The sequence below is a fragment of the Tamandua tetradactyla genome, chromosome 8 (genome assembly GCF_023851605.1).
Source record: "Tamandua tetradactyla isolate mTamTet1 chromosome 8, mTamTet1.pri, whole genome shotgun sequence".
NCBI lineage: Eukaryota > Metazoa > Chordata > Mammalia > Pilosa > Myrmecophagidae > Tamandua > Tamandua tetradactyla.
The window spans coordinates 73640708-73656352 of NC_135334.1; the positions used below are offsets into that span (position 1 = coordinate 73640708).

Consider the following 15645-nt stretch of genomic DNA (forward strand, 5'->3'; position numbering starts at 1 on the left):
GTAGATCTAAAGAGGCAGAAGCTACAATTAGTGAACTGGAGGATGGAACATCTGAATTCCAAAAAGAAACAGAAACTATAGGGAAAAGAATGGAAAAATTTGAACAGGGGATCAGGGAACTGAATGACAATATGAAGCGCACAAATATATGTGTTGTGGGTGTCCCAGAAGGAGAAGAGAAGGGAAAAGGAGGAGAAAAACTAATGGAAGAAATTATCACTGAAAATTTCCCAACTCTTATGAAAGACCTAAATTTACAGATCCAAGAAGTGCAGCGCACCCCAAAGAGAATAGACCCAAATAGGCGTTCTCCAAGACACTTACTAGTTAGAATGTCAGAGGTCAAAGAGAAAGAGAGGATCTTGAAAGCAGCAAGAGAAAAACAATCTGTCACATACAAGGGAAACCCAATAAGACTATGTGTAGATTTCTCAGCAGAAACCATGGAAGCTAGAAGACAGTGGGATGATATATTTAAATTACTAAAAGAGAAAAACTGCCAACCAAGACTCCTATATCCAGCAAAATTGTCCTTCAAAAATGAAGGAGAAATTAAAACATTTATAGACAAAAGCCACTGAGAGAATTTGTGACCAAGAGACCAGCTCTGCAAGAATACTAAGGGAGCACTAGATCAGATACGAAAAGACAGAAGAGAGAGGTATGGAGTAAAGTGTAGAAAGAAGGAAAATCAGATATGATATATATAATACAAAAGCCAAAATGATAGAGGAAAATATTATCCAAACAGTAATAATACTAAAAGTTAATGGACTGAATTTCCCAATCAAAAGACATAGAATGGCAGAATGGATTACGACCCAGCAATACCACTGCTAGGTATCTACTCAAGGGACTTAAGGGCAAAAACACAGACGGACATTTGCACACAGTGTTTATAGCAGCATTATTACAATTGCAAAGAGATGGAAACAGCCAAAATGTTCATCAACAGATGAGTGGCTAAACAAACTGTGGTGTATACCTACGATGGAATATTATGCAGCTTTAAGACAGACTAAACTTATGAAGCATGTAATAACATGGATGGACCTAGAGAACATTATGCTGAGTGAGTCTAGCCCAAACTAAAGGACAAATACTGTAAGGTCCCACTGATGTGAACCGACATTTGAGAATCAGCTTGGAATATATCATTGGTAACAGAGACCAGCAGGAGTTAGAAACAGGGTAAGATAATGGGTAATTGGAGCTGAAGGGATACAGACTGTGCCACAGGACTAGATACAAAACTCAAAAATGGACAGCACAATAATACCTAAGTGTAATGTAACTATGTTGGAACACTGAATGAAGCTGCACCTGAAATATGGTTTTTTGTTTGTTTGTTTGTGTGTTTGTATCTTTGTTTTTGTTTTTTTTTTTCCTTTTTATATATATATATATATATAATTAGTTTATTATTTTAATTCTCTTCTCTATATTAACATTCTATATCTTTTTCTGCTGTTTTGCTAGTTCTTTTCCTAAATCGATGCAAATGTACTAAGAATGATGATCATACATCTATGTGATGATACTAAGAATTACTGAGTGCATTTGTAGAATGGAATGATTTCTAAATGTTGTGTTAATTTCTTTTCTTTTTTTTGATTAATAAAAAAATTTAAAAAAAATAAATAAATGTATTGTTAAATAAAAAAAAAAAAAGGAGAATGGAAAAAAAAAAATAGCCTCCAGAATAACCTCTTAACTCTATTTCAATGCTCTCAGCCATCGATACCTTATTTGTTACATTTCTTTTCCTCCTTTTGGTCAGAAAGGCACTGTCAATCCCAACATGCTAGGGTCAGGCTCATCCCTGGGAGTCATCTCCCACGTTGCCAGGAAGATTTTCACCTCTGGATGTGATTTCATTTTTTTTTTTTTTTTAATGAGAAGTTGTAGGTTTACACAAAAATTCTACAGAAAGTATTGAATTCCCACATAGCCCCCATCACACACACAGTTTTCTCTGTTATTAACAATTTGCATCAGTGACATACCTTTGTTACAATTGATGAAACAATATTTTTATAATTATACTATTAGTTAACTATAGCCTATAATTTATATTAGGGTTCACTCTTTGTGTTGTACAGTTCTATGGTTTTGTAAAATTTTTATTCTGGCAATATATATATAATCTAAAATTTCCCATTTTAACCACTTTCAAATATACCATTCAGTGGTGTTAATTACATTCACAATGATGTGCTACCATCATCACCATATATTATCAAAACTTTTCCATCACCCCAAGCAGAAATTCTGTTCCAATCAAGCATTAACTCCCCATTCCCCACCCCCACTCTGGCTCCTTGTAACCTGTATTCTAATTTTTGTCTCTATGAATTTGCATATTATATTATTTCGTTTCATATTAATGAGAGCATACAATATTTGTGCTTTTGTCTAACTTATTTTACTCAACATGATGAAAGTTCATCTATGTTGTCACAATGTATCAACTTTATACTTCTTTGTGGCTGAAAATTATCCCGTTTTATGTATATACTGCATTTTGTTCATCATTGCTTGATGGACACTTGGGTTGCTTCCATTTTTTGGTAATTGTGAATAATGCTACCATGAATGTTAGTGTGCAAATACCTATTTGAGCCTCTGTTTCCCAATTCTTTTAGATATATATCTAAACACATATATCTAAAAGAATATATATCTAAGAGGCTACTCTTTGATCTATATCTAAAAGTGGGATTGTACTCTGGCTGCTTTTTTTAAAAAACATTTTTTATTGTGAAATATAACATATGTACAAAAAAGCAGTAAATTTTGAAGCACATTGTAAGACGTAGTTATAGAACAGATTTCAGAGTTCGGTATGGGTTACAGTTCCACAATTTCAGATTTTTCCTTCTAGCTGCTTCCAAACATTGGAGACTAAAAGAAATAGCGATATAATGATTCAGCAGTCATATTCATTTGTTAAATCCTATCTTCTCTGTTATAACTCCTCCTTCTCCTTTGATCCTTTTTCCAGACTTTAGGGATATTTGAGCTACGTGTATTCTAACTTTCATGTTGAACAAAGGTGTCAACAGTATGAGATGGGGGATGGAACTAGTTGATGTTTTTAGAGAGGCTGGCCCCTCTGGGTTTCAGGACTTATCTGGCCCAGGAACCATCTGAGGGTTATAAGTTTCTGGAAAGTAAACTTAGTGTCTGCAACTTTTATAGAATCCCAGATAGAGCCCTAGGTGTTCTTTAGGATTGACAGAAATGTTGTTGGTTGGAGTTTGGCAAACCATGACAATTCACAATATCTAGCCGAAGTTTGTGTAAGAGTAACCTCCAGAATAGCCTCTCGAACTCTATTTAAACTCTCTAAGCCACTGATACCTTATGTGTTACAATTCTTTCCCCCCTTTTGGTCAAGGGCTTGGCCTATTGATCAGGGTTTTCCCTGGTGGTAAAGTTTTATAGTTCCATATGTTTTCTCCAGTCCCTCAAGGGATTTTGGCTGCTTCTTATTTTGTCTGGCTTTTAAGATTTTCTCTTCATCCTTAGTCTTAAGCAATTTGGTTATGATGTACCTTGGTGAACTCTTCTCCATGTTTCTTGTTCCTGGGGTTTGTTGAGATTCTTACATCTGTAGGTTTATAGTTTTCCTCAATTTGGGGACATTTCCAGACATTATATCTATAAATATTTTTCTCTCCACCCCTCTGCCTTTCGAAAACTCCAACTACATGACATTTTTAAAGTTCTTTGATGGTTTCCCAGAGCCACTGATAGTCTGTTCATTTTTTCCAGTCTTTTTTTCTCTGTTTCTATTTTGAATGGTTTCTATTATTATTTCTTCAACTTTTCTTCTGCAGTGTCTGATCTGCTGTTAATTCTATGCAGTATATATTTTAAATCTCAGACATTGCAGTTTTATTTCTAGAAGCTCAATTTAGGTCTTTTAATATCTTCCATGTCTCTGCTTAAAATGTTCAATTTTCCTTTCTGTTTTTTAAACACATATAATCCAGTTATAATACTGGTTTAATGCTTTTGTCTACTAATTCTTTTTGTCATTTGGCATCAGATTCGATGGAATGATTTATCCCCTCATTATGGGTCAAAAGTTTCCTGTTTCTTTGCATGCCTGATACTTTTAGATTGGGTGCCAAACATTGTGAGTTTTACTTTTTTGACATGCTGGATAGTTTTGTATTCTTATAAGTGTCCTTGATCTTTTTTCTGAGATGTGATTAAATTACTTGGAAAGAGTCTAATCCTTTGGTTCTTGTTTTAAATCTTTGTTATGTGGGAACAGAACAGTATTTAGGGTACAGAAAAAATTTACAAAATCTTTGTTCTCAAAACCCGTTGGAGCACTCCATCTGATGTTCCATTTTCCACTCTGCCTGGCTGGGAATAAGACTACTCCCAGCTCTGTGTGAGCTCCTGGGATTGTCTCCTCTAATCTTTTTGGGCAGCTTTTTCTGTGGCCTCAGGTAGTTTCTTCACAGGCATGCATTGATCTGATCTCAGCTGAGGACTTGAGGGAGGCCTCTGAAAAATCTCCAGAATTGTTTTTCTCTGCAGATCTCCCATCTCTGCTAGACTGCCATGTGAACTTTAGTCAAATAGGTCTCCTCAGACTCAGTTCCACCCCCTCAACTTCACTGCAGGGCTTCACCTGAGTTCCCCTTTCTAGCACTGTGGCCTGGAAACTTTCTTCAGGCAATAAGTTGGGTAATTGTATGGTTCACCTCATTTGATTCCTACTTCTTAAGAATCACATTCATTGCCAGATGTCCAAAGCCTTGCAAATCTTTATTTGATATATTTTGTCCATTTTTTATGGTTATTTCAGGCAGGATGGTAAATCCAATCTTGGATGGGAGTGTAGGTCTATTTTATCAACTTTTATTGCTGGGTAGTAACTGATATTGAATGTTGCTAGACGTTTGGATATCAGAACAAAGTTCGTATGAATATTATTGTATGTATATATGTTTTGAGTATTCCACTGTGTTAATATATTTTAATTTATTTACCTATTCCTTTTGTTAATATTTATCTCCAAGTTTCTGTCTGGGACCATTACTTTCTACTTGAAAAATACCCTTTAAGTGTTTCCTTTTGTGCAGATCTGCTGCTGATGAATTCTTCTGACTTTGTTAGTTTGAAAATATCTTTGTCCTTTATTATTGAAGGATAGTTTTGCTGCAATCGAAGTCTAAGTTGGAAGCATTTAACTTTAGCATTTCAAAAATAACATTCTAATGTCTTTTTTTTTTTTTTAAATTAGAGAGGGTTTGGGTTCACAAAACATTCATGCATAAAATACAGGATTGCCATACACCACCCTACCCCCAACACCTTGCATTGGGGTGGAACATTTGTTACAAATGATGATAGCATTTAAAAAATAATTGTACTATTCTATTTCAATTTTGTTGAGATATGTTCACACACCACACAAACCATCCAATGTATACAATTGCTGACTCATAGTATCATCACATAGTTGTGCATACATCCCTATAATCAATTTTAGAACATTTTCATTGCTCCAGAACAGAAATAAGAATAAAACTAAAACCCAAATCCTCCCATACCCCCGTTCCCCCCATTGTTGACTATAGTATTAGTTTAGTATTTTTTATAATTTATTACTGTTGATGAAATAATATCAAAGTATTACTGTGATATTGTAACTATAGTCCATAGTTGCAATAGCTAAGTTTTTTCCTATATACCCTTCTATTGTTGTCTTTTTTTTCACTTTTGTAGTAGTTCACGCAAGAACTTATTTATATTTTTGGTGTTAATCACTGTGATGATTAGGTTCTGGTGTCAACTTTCCCAAGGAATTATGCCCAGTTGTCTGGTCAGGCAAGCAGTGGCTTGACTGCTGTGTAAGGATATTTTCTGGCTGGTTGATAAAGCAGAAGGCTGGTGTATTAAATCATCAGTCAGTTAATTGTATCTGTGGCTGATTACATCTATGATCAACTAAGGCGTGTCTTCCACCATAAGATAATCCAATCAGTTAAAGGATTTTTAAGGAAGAAGAGAAACTTTCACTGCTTCTTCAGCCAGTGAGCCTCTTCTGTGAAGTTTGTCCAGACCCTTCATTGGAGTCAGCAGCTTCACAGCCTGCCCTGTGGATTTTGAACTCTTCCATTCCCATGGTTATGTGAGACGCTTTTATAAATCTCATCTTTATATATCTCTCTATAGAATCCTGACTAACACAACTGGTGACATACATGATTTTCAACCAAATTCACACCTACAATACATGATTATTACTTATAATCCCAATAATGAGCGACCATCATCTCTATCTATTCCCAAACATTTCAGTTCAAGGCTCATTAACAATCTTGTACTTATTAGATAACCACGCCCCCCTTTAGCTTCTTTCTAGCTCTAGAAATCCTATATTATACATTTAAGACACTGAGTTTACATGTCGTAGTTTGTTTATGTTAGTGAAATCATACAATATCTGCCCTTCTGTGTCTTGCTTATTTTACTCAGCATTACGTCCTCAAGGTTCATCCATGCTTTCGCATGCATCAGTACCTTGTTCCTTCTTCACTGCTGCATGATATTCCATTGTGTGTATATACCACATTTTGTTTATCCACTCATCTATTGATGGACTCTTGGATTGTTTCCATCTTTTGGTAATTGTGAATAATGCTCCTGTGAATATTGGTGTGCAAGTGTCTCTTCATGTCCCTGCTTTCAGATGTTCTGGATATATACCAAGTAGCAGAATTTCTGCATCATAAGGCAATTCAATATTTAGTTTTCTGAGGAACTGCCAAACTGTCTTACACAGTGGCTGTACCATTTTGCATTCTCACCAGCAGTAAATAACTTCTTATTTCTCCACATTCTCTCCAACATTTGTAGTTTCCTGTTTGTTTAATAGTGGCCATTCTTATAGGTGTGAGATGTTATCTCAATGTGGTTTTAATTTGTAATTTCATAATAGCTAATGAAGACGAGCACTTTTCATGTGCTATTTAGCCATTTCTATTTCTTCTTTGGAAAAATGTCTATTTATATATTTTGCCCATTTTATAATTAGGTTGGTTGTCCTTTTATTGCTGAGTTGTAGGATTTCTTTATATACTGGATGTCAAACCCTTATCAGATATGTGGTTACCAAATATTCTTTCCCTTTGAGTTGGCTGCCCCTTCACCTTTTTGACAAAGTCCTTTCAGCACAGAAGTGTTTAATCTTGAGGAGTTCCCATTATCTATTTTTTCTTTCATTGCTTGTGCTTTGGGTGTAAAGTCTAAGAAGCTACTGTCTATTTACAGGTCTTGAAGATGTTTCCCTATATTTTCTTCTAGGAGTTTTATGGTACTGGCTCTTGTATCTAGGTCTTTTATGCATTTTGAGTTAATTTTTGTATTGCATATAAGGTAGAAGACCTCTATCATTCCTTTGGATGTGGATATCCAATTCTTCTAGCTCCATTTATTTGAGACTATTCTGTCCCAGTTCAATGAATTTGGGGGCCTTCTCAAAAATAAATTGACCAAAGGTCTGATAGTCTATTTCTGACCTCTCTATTCAATTCCACTGATCAATGTCTTATCTTTATCCTCCTCCTCCTCCCTCTCCTCCCCCTCCCCCATCCCCTCCCCCTCCCCCTCCCCCTCCCCCTCCCCCCTCTCCTTCCCCTCCTCCTCCTTCTTCTCCTTCTTTTGTATGCTATATGGTGGGGTCACATTTCATTATTTTTACATGTGAGTATCCTGTTATTGTACCACCATTAGTTGATGTTCTAGTTTGCTACTGCCAGAATGCAACACACCAGAGATGGATTGGCTTTTAATAAAAGGGGATTTATTGAGTTAAAAGTGTGTAGTTCTTCACAGGAAAGGCAGCTAACTTTAAACTGAGGTTCTTTCCTACACAGGAAGGCACAGGGTGATCTCTGCTGGCCTTCTTTCCAGGCCTCTGGGATTCAACAACTTTCCCTGGGGTGATTCCTTTCTTCATCTCCAAAGGCCTGGGCTGAGCTGCGAGTGCTGAGATGAGGGATGCTGAGCTGCTTAGGCTGTTGAGCTCTCTCATTTAAGCATCCAGTCAATTAAATCAAACATCATGCATTGCAGCAGACACGCCTCCTAGCCAACTGCAGATGTCTACAAGAGCAAAACAAGGCACCTTCACCTGGCCAAACTGACACCTGAACCTAACTACTACAGTTGAATTTTTGTTTCATCTGTTTTTTGTTTATTTTGCTTGTTTGTTTGTTTGTTGGGAAGTGCATGGACTGAGAATCGAACCTGTTTCTCCTGCATGGCAGACGAGAATTCTACCACTGAACTACCCTTGCATCCCCCACTTCATTCATTTTTTAAAGGATGCTTTTGGCTATTTGAGGCCCCTTTCCCTTCCAATTAAAAACTAACTTTCAAAAAAAAAAAAAAAAGCAAGAGACAAACAAACAAAAAACCTAACTTTCTCTTCTAATTAAAAACTAACTTTTCCAAGTCTGTAAAGCAGGTTGTTGGAATTTTAATTGGTATTACACCAAATCAGTAGATCAGTATGGGTAAAATTGACATCTTAGCAACGTTAGCCTTCCTATCCATGAACATGGAATGTCTTTCTACCTATTTAGGTCTTTGATTTGTTTTAGCCATGTTTTTTAGTTTTCTGGGTACAGGTTCTTTACACCCTTGGTTAAATTTATTCCTGGATACTTGATCCTTTTAGTTGCTGTTGTGAATGGAATTTTTTCCTAATTGCCTCCTTGGTTAGGTCATTATTAGTGTATAGAAACATTACCGATTTTTTTGTTGTTAATAAGTTTTATTTCATAATCATAAACTTAACTTTGCAATTTAACTATACTTGGAAGGGGAGGACAGCATAGAACCCAAAGAACTGCAGTGAGAGCCCACTGATAGAATACTGAGGCAGAGTAGGGGAGGTGGGATGCTCTCCTGAGCTACTGAAAGAATGGTTGGGTGGTTAAGACAAAACACAAATCAGATTTATTAGAATTATCCACAGTCATAATGGTGATCTTCTTGCTGGTCTTGCCATTCCTGGACCCAAAGTGCTCCGTGGCATCCACAATATTCACGCCCGCTTTCACCTTGCCAAAGACCACGTACTTGCCATCTAATCGCTCAGTCTTAGCAGTGCAGATGAAAAACTGGGAACCGTTTGTACTGGGTTCACCACTGGCTGTGGACAAGATGCCAGGACCTGTATGCTTCAGGATGAGGCTATCATCAAACTTCTCCTTGCAGATGGACTTGCCACCAGTGCCATTATGGCTTGTGAAGTCACCACCCTGGCACATAAACCCAGGAATAATCCAGGATTGCTTATAACCAAATCCTTTCTCCCCAGTGCTCAGAGTGTAAAAATTTTCTGCTGTCTTTGAACTTTGTCTGCAAACAGCTTAAAGGAGATGAGGCCCAAGGGCTCACCATCAAGGGAGATGTTGAAAAACACAGTGGGGTTGGCCATGGCTGCAGGCAGAAGACTGCAGCAGTGGGTGGAGGCATCTGCAAGGCCAACACTACTGATTTTTGTGCCTTATTCTCATATGCCACCAATTTGCTGAATTGGTTTATTAGCTCAAGTAGCTTTGTTATAGATTTCTTAGGATTTTCCACATATAGGATCATGTCATCTGCAAATTAAGTTCTACTTCTTCCTTTTCAATTTGGATACCTTGCATTTCTTTTTCTTGCCTAATTGCTCTAGCTAGAACTTCTAGCATAATGTTGAATAACAGTGGTGACAGTGGGCTTCCTTGTTTTGTTCCAGATCTTAAAGGGAGAGCTTTCAATCTTTCACCATTGAATATGTTAGCTGCGGGTTTTTCATGTATGCCCTTTCTCATGCTGAGAAAGTTTCCTTCTATTCCTATTTTTCTAAGTGTTTTTATCAAGAAAGGATGAAAGACTTTGTCAATTGCCTTTTCTTCTCAGTCAAGATAATCATATGTTTCCCGCCTTTTATTTCTTTTAATGTGCTATTGGATTCAATTTGTCAAGGATTTTTGCATCTATATTCATTAGAGAAATTGGTCTATAATTTTATTTTCTTGTAGTATCTTTATCTGGCTTTGGCATTAGTGTGGTGTTGGCTTCATAGAAGTACTTAGGTAGTGTTCCCTCCTCTTCAATTTTTTTTGGAAGAGTTAGCTCAGGATTGTTATTAATTCTTCGGGGAATGATTGGTAAAATTCACCTGTGGATCTAGCTAGTCTTGAGATTTTCTTGGTAGGGGGGTTTTCTCTCTCTCTTTTTTTTATATATATATATTTTTATCGGCGGGGAGCTGCCGGCGGGCGGGGGTCCGCGGTAGAGGCCATAGTCCAGCGCTGAGGCCCACCGTGCGCTCCCCACCACCTCGCTGCGCCCTTCACCGCCTCCAGGGCGCACGGCGGGGCTGGGAAGGGCGGGAGCAGGTCCCCAGGCCGTGTGCATGGAGCTGCCCGCCGGGCTTGGGCGGGGCGCGGCGGCCAGGGCCTCCCTCCCTGGCTCCTTCCTCTCGGCCTGGGAGCTGGCAGCGGCCGTGGCGACAGGAGAGGGGAGCGGCTCTCGGCGCCGGGGCGTGGGCGGGAAGGGCGTGGGCAGGCGGCGGGGAAGGGGAGCGGGCGGCCGCCGCCGTCAAGGCGTTCACCAAGGAGCTGGACCAGCGGGTCGAGCCCCTGAACGAATGTAAACAGCTTAACGAGAACCAACTGCGGACTCTGTGCGGAAAGGCTAAGGAAGTTTTAACAAAAGAATCAAACGTGCAAGAGGCTCATTGTCCTGTTACCGTCCGTGGAGATGTTCATGGTCAATTTCCTGATCTTATGGAATTCTTTAGAATTGGTGGGAAATCACCAGACGCAAACTATTCATGGGTGACTGTGTTGACAGAGGTTATTATTCTGTGGAGATGTGACTTTTCTTGTGCCATTGAAGTTGAGTTATCCAGAATGTATTACAATATTGAGAAGAAACCATGAAAGCTGACAAATTACCCAAGTATATGGCTTTTATGATGAATGCCTATGAAAGCACGGAAATGTCAATGTTTGGAAATATTTCACAGATCTATTTGATTATCTTCCGGGTAGATGGACAGATATTCTGCCTCCATGGTGGCTGCTCTCCATCCATAGAGACATTGGAGCATATAGGAGCCCTGGATTGTTTACAGAAATTCCGTATGAGGGCCCAGTGTGTGATTTGTTGTGGTCAGATCCAGATGATCCTGGCGGGTGGGGTATTTTTCCACGTGGTGCTGGCTACACATTTGGACAAGACGTTTCTGAAACATTTAATGGTCTCACGCTGGTTTCTCACGCCCACCAACTTGTTAATGAGGGCTATAATTGGTGTCATGATCGAATGTGGTTACTATCTTCAGTGCACCCAATTACTGTCACCATTGTGGGAACCAGGCTGCTTTCATGGAGTTAGATGACACTTTAAAGTATTCCTTCCTTGAGTATGATCCGGCACCTCGCCATGGAGAGCCCCATGTCACCCCGCGCACCCCAGACTACTTCCTGTAAATTACTCCTCAGAAAACCTGCCTTTGTATGTGGAAATATACCTGGCTTTTTAAAATATATATTTAAAAACAAATTTAAAAAACAACAGTAATCTATGTGTTTCTGTAACAAGTTGGGACCTAGCTTGGCATTAAACGACATCATGGACCAAAATGTGCCATACTAATGATGAGCATTTAGCACAATTGGAGACTGAAATTCAGTACTACACTATTTTCTACATCAGTCGGTCTTAACAGTTTCTCCTCTCTATTTGTAGGGACCGTTTTTCTCTGGACTATTCAAACAAAAAGGGTAACTAACTCCTTTCTTTCCTTTTGTACTTATGTGAAAATTTTGGTTCTAGTGTTTTACTGGCATGGATTGATAGAGTTAGAATTTTATTTTTAAGGAAAACTCACACAAGCTAACTTCCACTTACTCCATCATCAGCTTTATTTTATTGAAATGTATAATTAACTTTACTGAAGACAAGATTCTTCTTGGGAATATGTCGCCACAATATTTAAAGAGTTTTCACTTCATTTAAACTAAATTACTGTTTTAAGTTGATCTGCATATTTCTGTATATTTCTCATTACAGTGCTTGCATCCTATTTGGTGTACTGAGCAAATAAATTTTCCATTTTAAACAAACAAACAAAATTTTATTGACAAATCTTCACACACATACAGTCCATACATGTGGTTTGCAATATCGTCACGCAGTTATGTATTCATCACCATGATCATTTTTAGAACATTTGCATCACCCCAGAAAAAGAAATAAAAAGAAAAAAGAAAAAAACTCATACATACTATGCCCCTTACCACTCCCTCTCATTGACCACTGTATTTCCATTTACCCAGTTTTTTACCCTATATCCTCCCTGCTATTTATTTATTTTTTATCCTTGTATTTTTACTCATCTGTCCATACCCTGGATAAAAGGAGCATCAGACACAAGGTTTTCACAATCACACGATCACATTGTAAAAGCTATATATATTTAGACCCTCGTCTTCAAGAATCAGGGCTACTGGAACACAGCTCAACAGTTTCAGGTATGTCCCTCCAGCCACTCCAATAAGCCAAAAAAGACATATCTATATAATGCATGAGAATAACCTCTAGAATAACCTCTAAACTTTGTTTGAAATTTCTCAGTCACTGAAGCTTTATTTTGTCTCATTTCTCTCTTCCTGCTTTTGGTCAAGAAGGCTTTCTCAATCCCATGATGTCAGATTTCAGCTCATCCTGGGTGTTCTGTCCCATTTTGCCAGGGAGATTTACACCTCTGGGAGTCATGTTCCACGTAAGGAGGAGGGCAGTGAGTTCACTTGCTGACTTGGCTTGGAGAGAAAGGCTTTATTTGAGCAACAAAAGAGGTTCTCTGGGGTGACTATTAGATATGATTATAAGGCTTAGCTTCTTTGCAGGAATAAGTTTCATAGGGGCGAACTCCATGATTGAAGGCTCAGCCTATTGAATTGGGTGCCCCCACTGCTTGCAAGAATATCAGGAATTCCCCAAATGGGGAAGTTGAATATTTTCTCCTTTTCTCTCCAGTCCTCCAAAGGGACTTTGATAATACTTTTTATTCTCTGCCCAGATTACTCTGGAATATATCAGGGCATCACACTAACCTTTACAAACCAACAAGATCTCACATGTAGGGAGGTTTTTGATGACTGGTTGAAAATTTTACTTGTGAGTAGTTTGTTGAGATTTTCTATTTCTTCTTGAGTCAGTGTACATTGTTGGTGCGTTTCTAGGGAATTGTCCATTTCATTTAAGTTGTCTGGTTTGTTGGTCTGCAGTTGTTCATAGTATTCTTTTATGACCATTTTTATTTCTGTGAGGTCGTTAGTAATGTCTCCTCTCTCATTTCTGATTTTATTTATTTGTATTCTCTCTCTTTTTTTCCTTTGTCAGTCGAGCTAAGTGTTTCGTCAGTTTTATTGCTCCTCTCACAGAACCAACTTTAGGTTTTGTTGTTTTTTCTCTATTTTTTTTTTATTCTCATTATCATTACTTCTGTTCTGATCTTTGTTATGTCTTTCTTTCTGCTTGCTTTGGGGTGAGTTTGCTGCTCTTTTTCTTAGTTCTTCCTCGTTTGCAATTAGTTCTTTGGTTTTGGCTCTTTCTTCTTTTTTAATGTTAAGGATTTAGGGCTATACATTTCCCTCTCAGCACTGCCTTTGTTGCATTCCATAAGCTTTGACATGTTGTATCCTCCTTTTCATTCGTCTTGAGATATTTACTGGTTTTTAATTCAATTGCTTCTTTGATCTACTGATGGTTTAACAGTGTGTTGTTTACCCTCCATATATTGTGAATTTTCCAGTTCTTTGCCTGTTATTGCTTTCCAGTTTATTCTATTATGGTCAGAGAATGTGCTCTGTATAATTTTAATCTTTTTGAATTTATTGAGACTTGTTTTGTGACCCAGTACTTGGTCTATCCTGGAGAATGATACATGATCACTTGAGAAGAATCTATATCCTGCTGTTTTGGGGTGCACTGTTCTGTATATGTCTGGGGTTTTGCTTGTTTGTTGCTGGTTTGTTTTTGGTTGCATGAGCCAGAACCAAACCTGGGTGTCTCAGATGTCAAGTGACATTCTACCACTGAACCACCTGTGTACCCTTGTAAATGTCTTTTAGGTCTAGTTCATTTGTCATATGATTCAAGTTCTCTATTTCCTTTTGATCTTCTGACTAGATGTTCTATCTATTGATGAGAGTGGTGTATTGAAGTCTATTTCTTGTAGAGTTGTCTATTTCTTCTTATTTTGTAGTGTTTGCCTCATGTATTTTGGGGTACTCTGGTTATTTATATTTATGATTGTTAGTTCTTCTTGGTGGATAGCCTCTTTTATTAATATATGGTGTCCTTCTTTGTCTCTTATAACAATTTTCCACTTAAAATCTGTTTTGTCCAATATTTGTATGGCTAGTAATAGTATGGTTACTATTTGCTTGGAATATTTTTTTCAACCTATTTGAGGCTTTGAGTCTATGGTGAGTCTCTTATAAATGACGTGTAGTTGGGGCATGCTTTTTAATCCATTTTGTCTATCTGTGTCTTTTGGTGAGTTTACTCTAAAGACTGTACTTACTTCAGCCATTTTATCCTTTGGATTTTACATGTCATATTTTTTCTTTTTATTTCTCTCTTTTTACCCTTTTAGTTACTCTTACTGACAATCTTCATTTCTTTATACTATTCCAAGCCACTCTTTCAGCTTTCAGGACTTCCTTTAGTAGGGCATATCTCTTGTTGATGAACTCTCTCAGCTTCCATTTATCTGTGAATATTTTAAACTCTCCCTCATTTTTGAAGGACAGTTTTGATGGATAGACAATTTTTGACTGGCAGGTGTTTTTTTTGTTTCATTACCTTAAATATATCATACCACTGTCTTCTCACCTGTATGGTTTCTGACGAGAAATCACCTCTTGGTCTTGATGTGAATACCTTGCATGTGATGAATCACTTTTCTCTTGCTGCTTTCAGAATTCGCCTTTGGCATCTGAAATTCTGAGTAGTATGTGTCTCTGTTAGTATGTTAAATACTGTTAGGAATATTTGCTTTTCTTGTACATGTATTTCACAAGCATTGTGAAATTTTTGATCATTGTTTCCTTAAATATTCCTTCTGCTCCTGTTCCCTTCTCCATTCCCTTCTCCTTCTGGAAAATTCATCTTGCCTATGTTTATAAGCTAAGTAACGTCACTCAAATATCTGAGACACTGCTTAATTTCTTCTATTTTCTCAATCATATTCTTCTAAGATTTCAATTGTCCTGTCTTCTAGTTCACTGATTCTCTCTTCTGCCTGTTCAAAGCTGATATTGTATGCCTCCTGTGTATTTTTTTTTTTTTTTTGGTATGCTGTGTGGTGGGGTCACATTTCATTATTTTCCATATGACTATCCCATTATCGCAGCACCATTTTGTTGAAATTTTTTTTTGAGGTGGGGGAAGTGTGTTGGCTGGAAAACAAACCCAGGTCTCTCTCATGGCAGGCAAGAATTCTACCACTGAATTATCCTTGCAACCCTCCTGTGTAATTAAAAAAAAAATTTTTTTTAATACATGGGAAGGCACTGGGAAATGAACTTGGGTCCCCGGCATGGC

At 37.8% G+C, this 15645-nt stretch overlaps 2 pseudogenes; one reads left to right on the forward strand and one right to left on the reverse strand.

The window, feature by feature from the left end:
- Window positions 1-8945: 8945 nt before the first annotated feature.
- On the reverse strand, window positions 8946-9484 carry LOC143645133 (peptidyl-prolyl cis-trans isomerase A pseudogene; annotated as a pseudogene).
- Window positions 9485-10814: 1330 nt separating this feature from the next.
- Window positions 10815-11522, forward strand: LOC143643466 (serine/threonine-protein phosphatase 2A catalytic subunit beta isoform pseudogene; annotated as a pseudogene).
- The last annotated feature ends 4123 nt before the right edge of the window (window positions 11523-15645 follow it).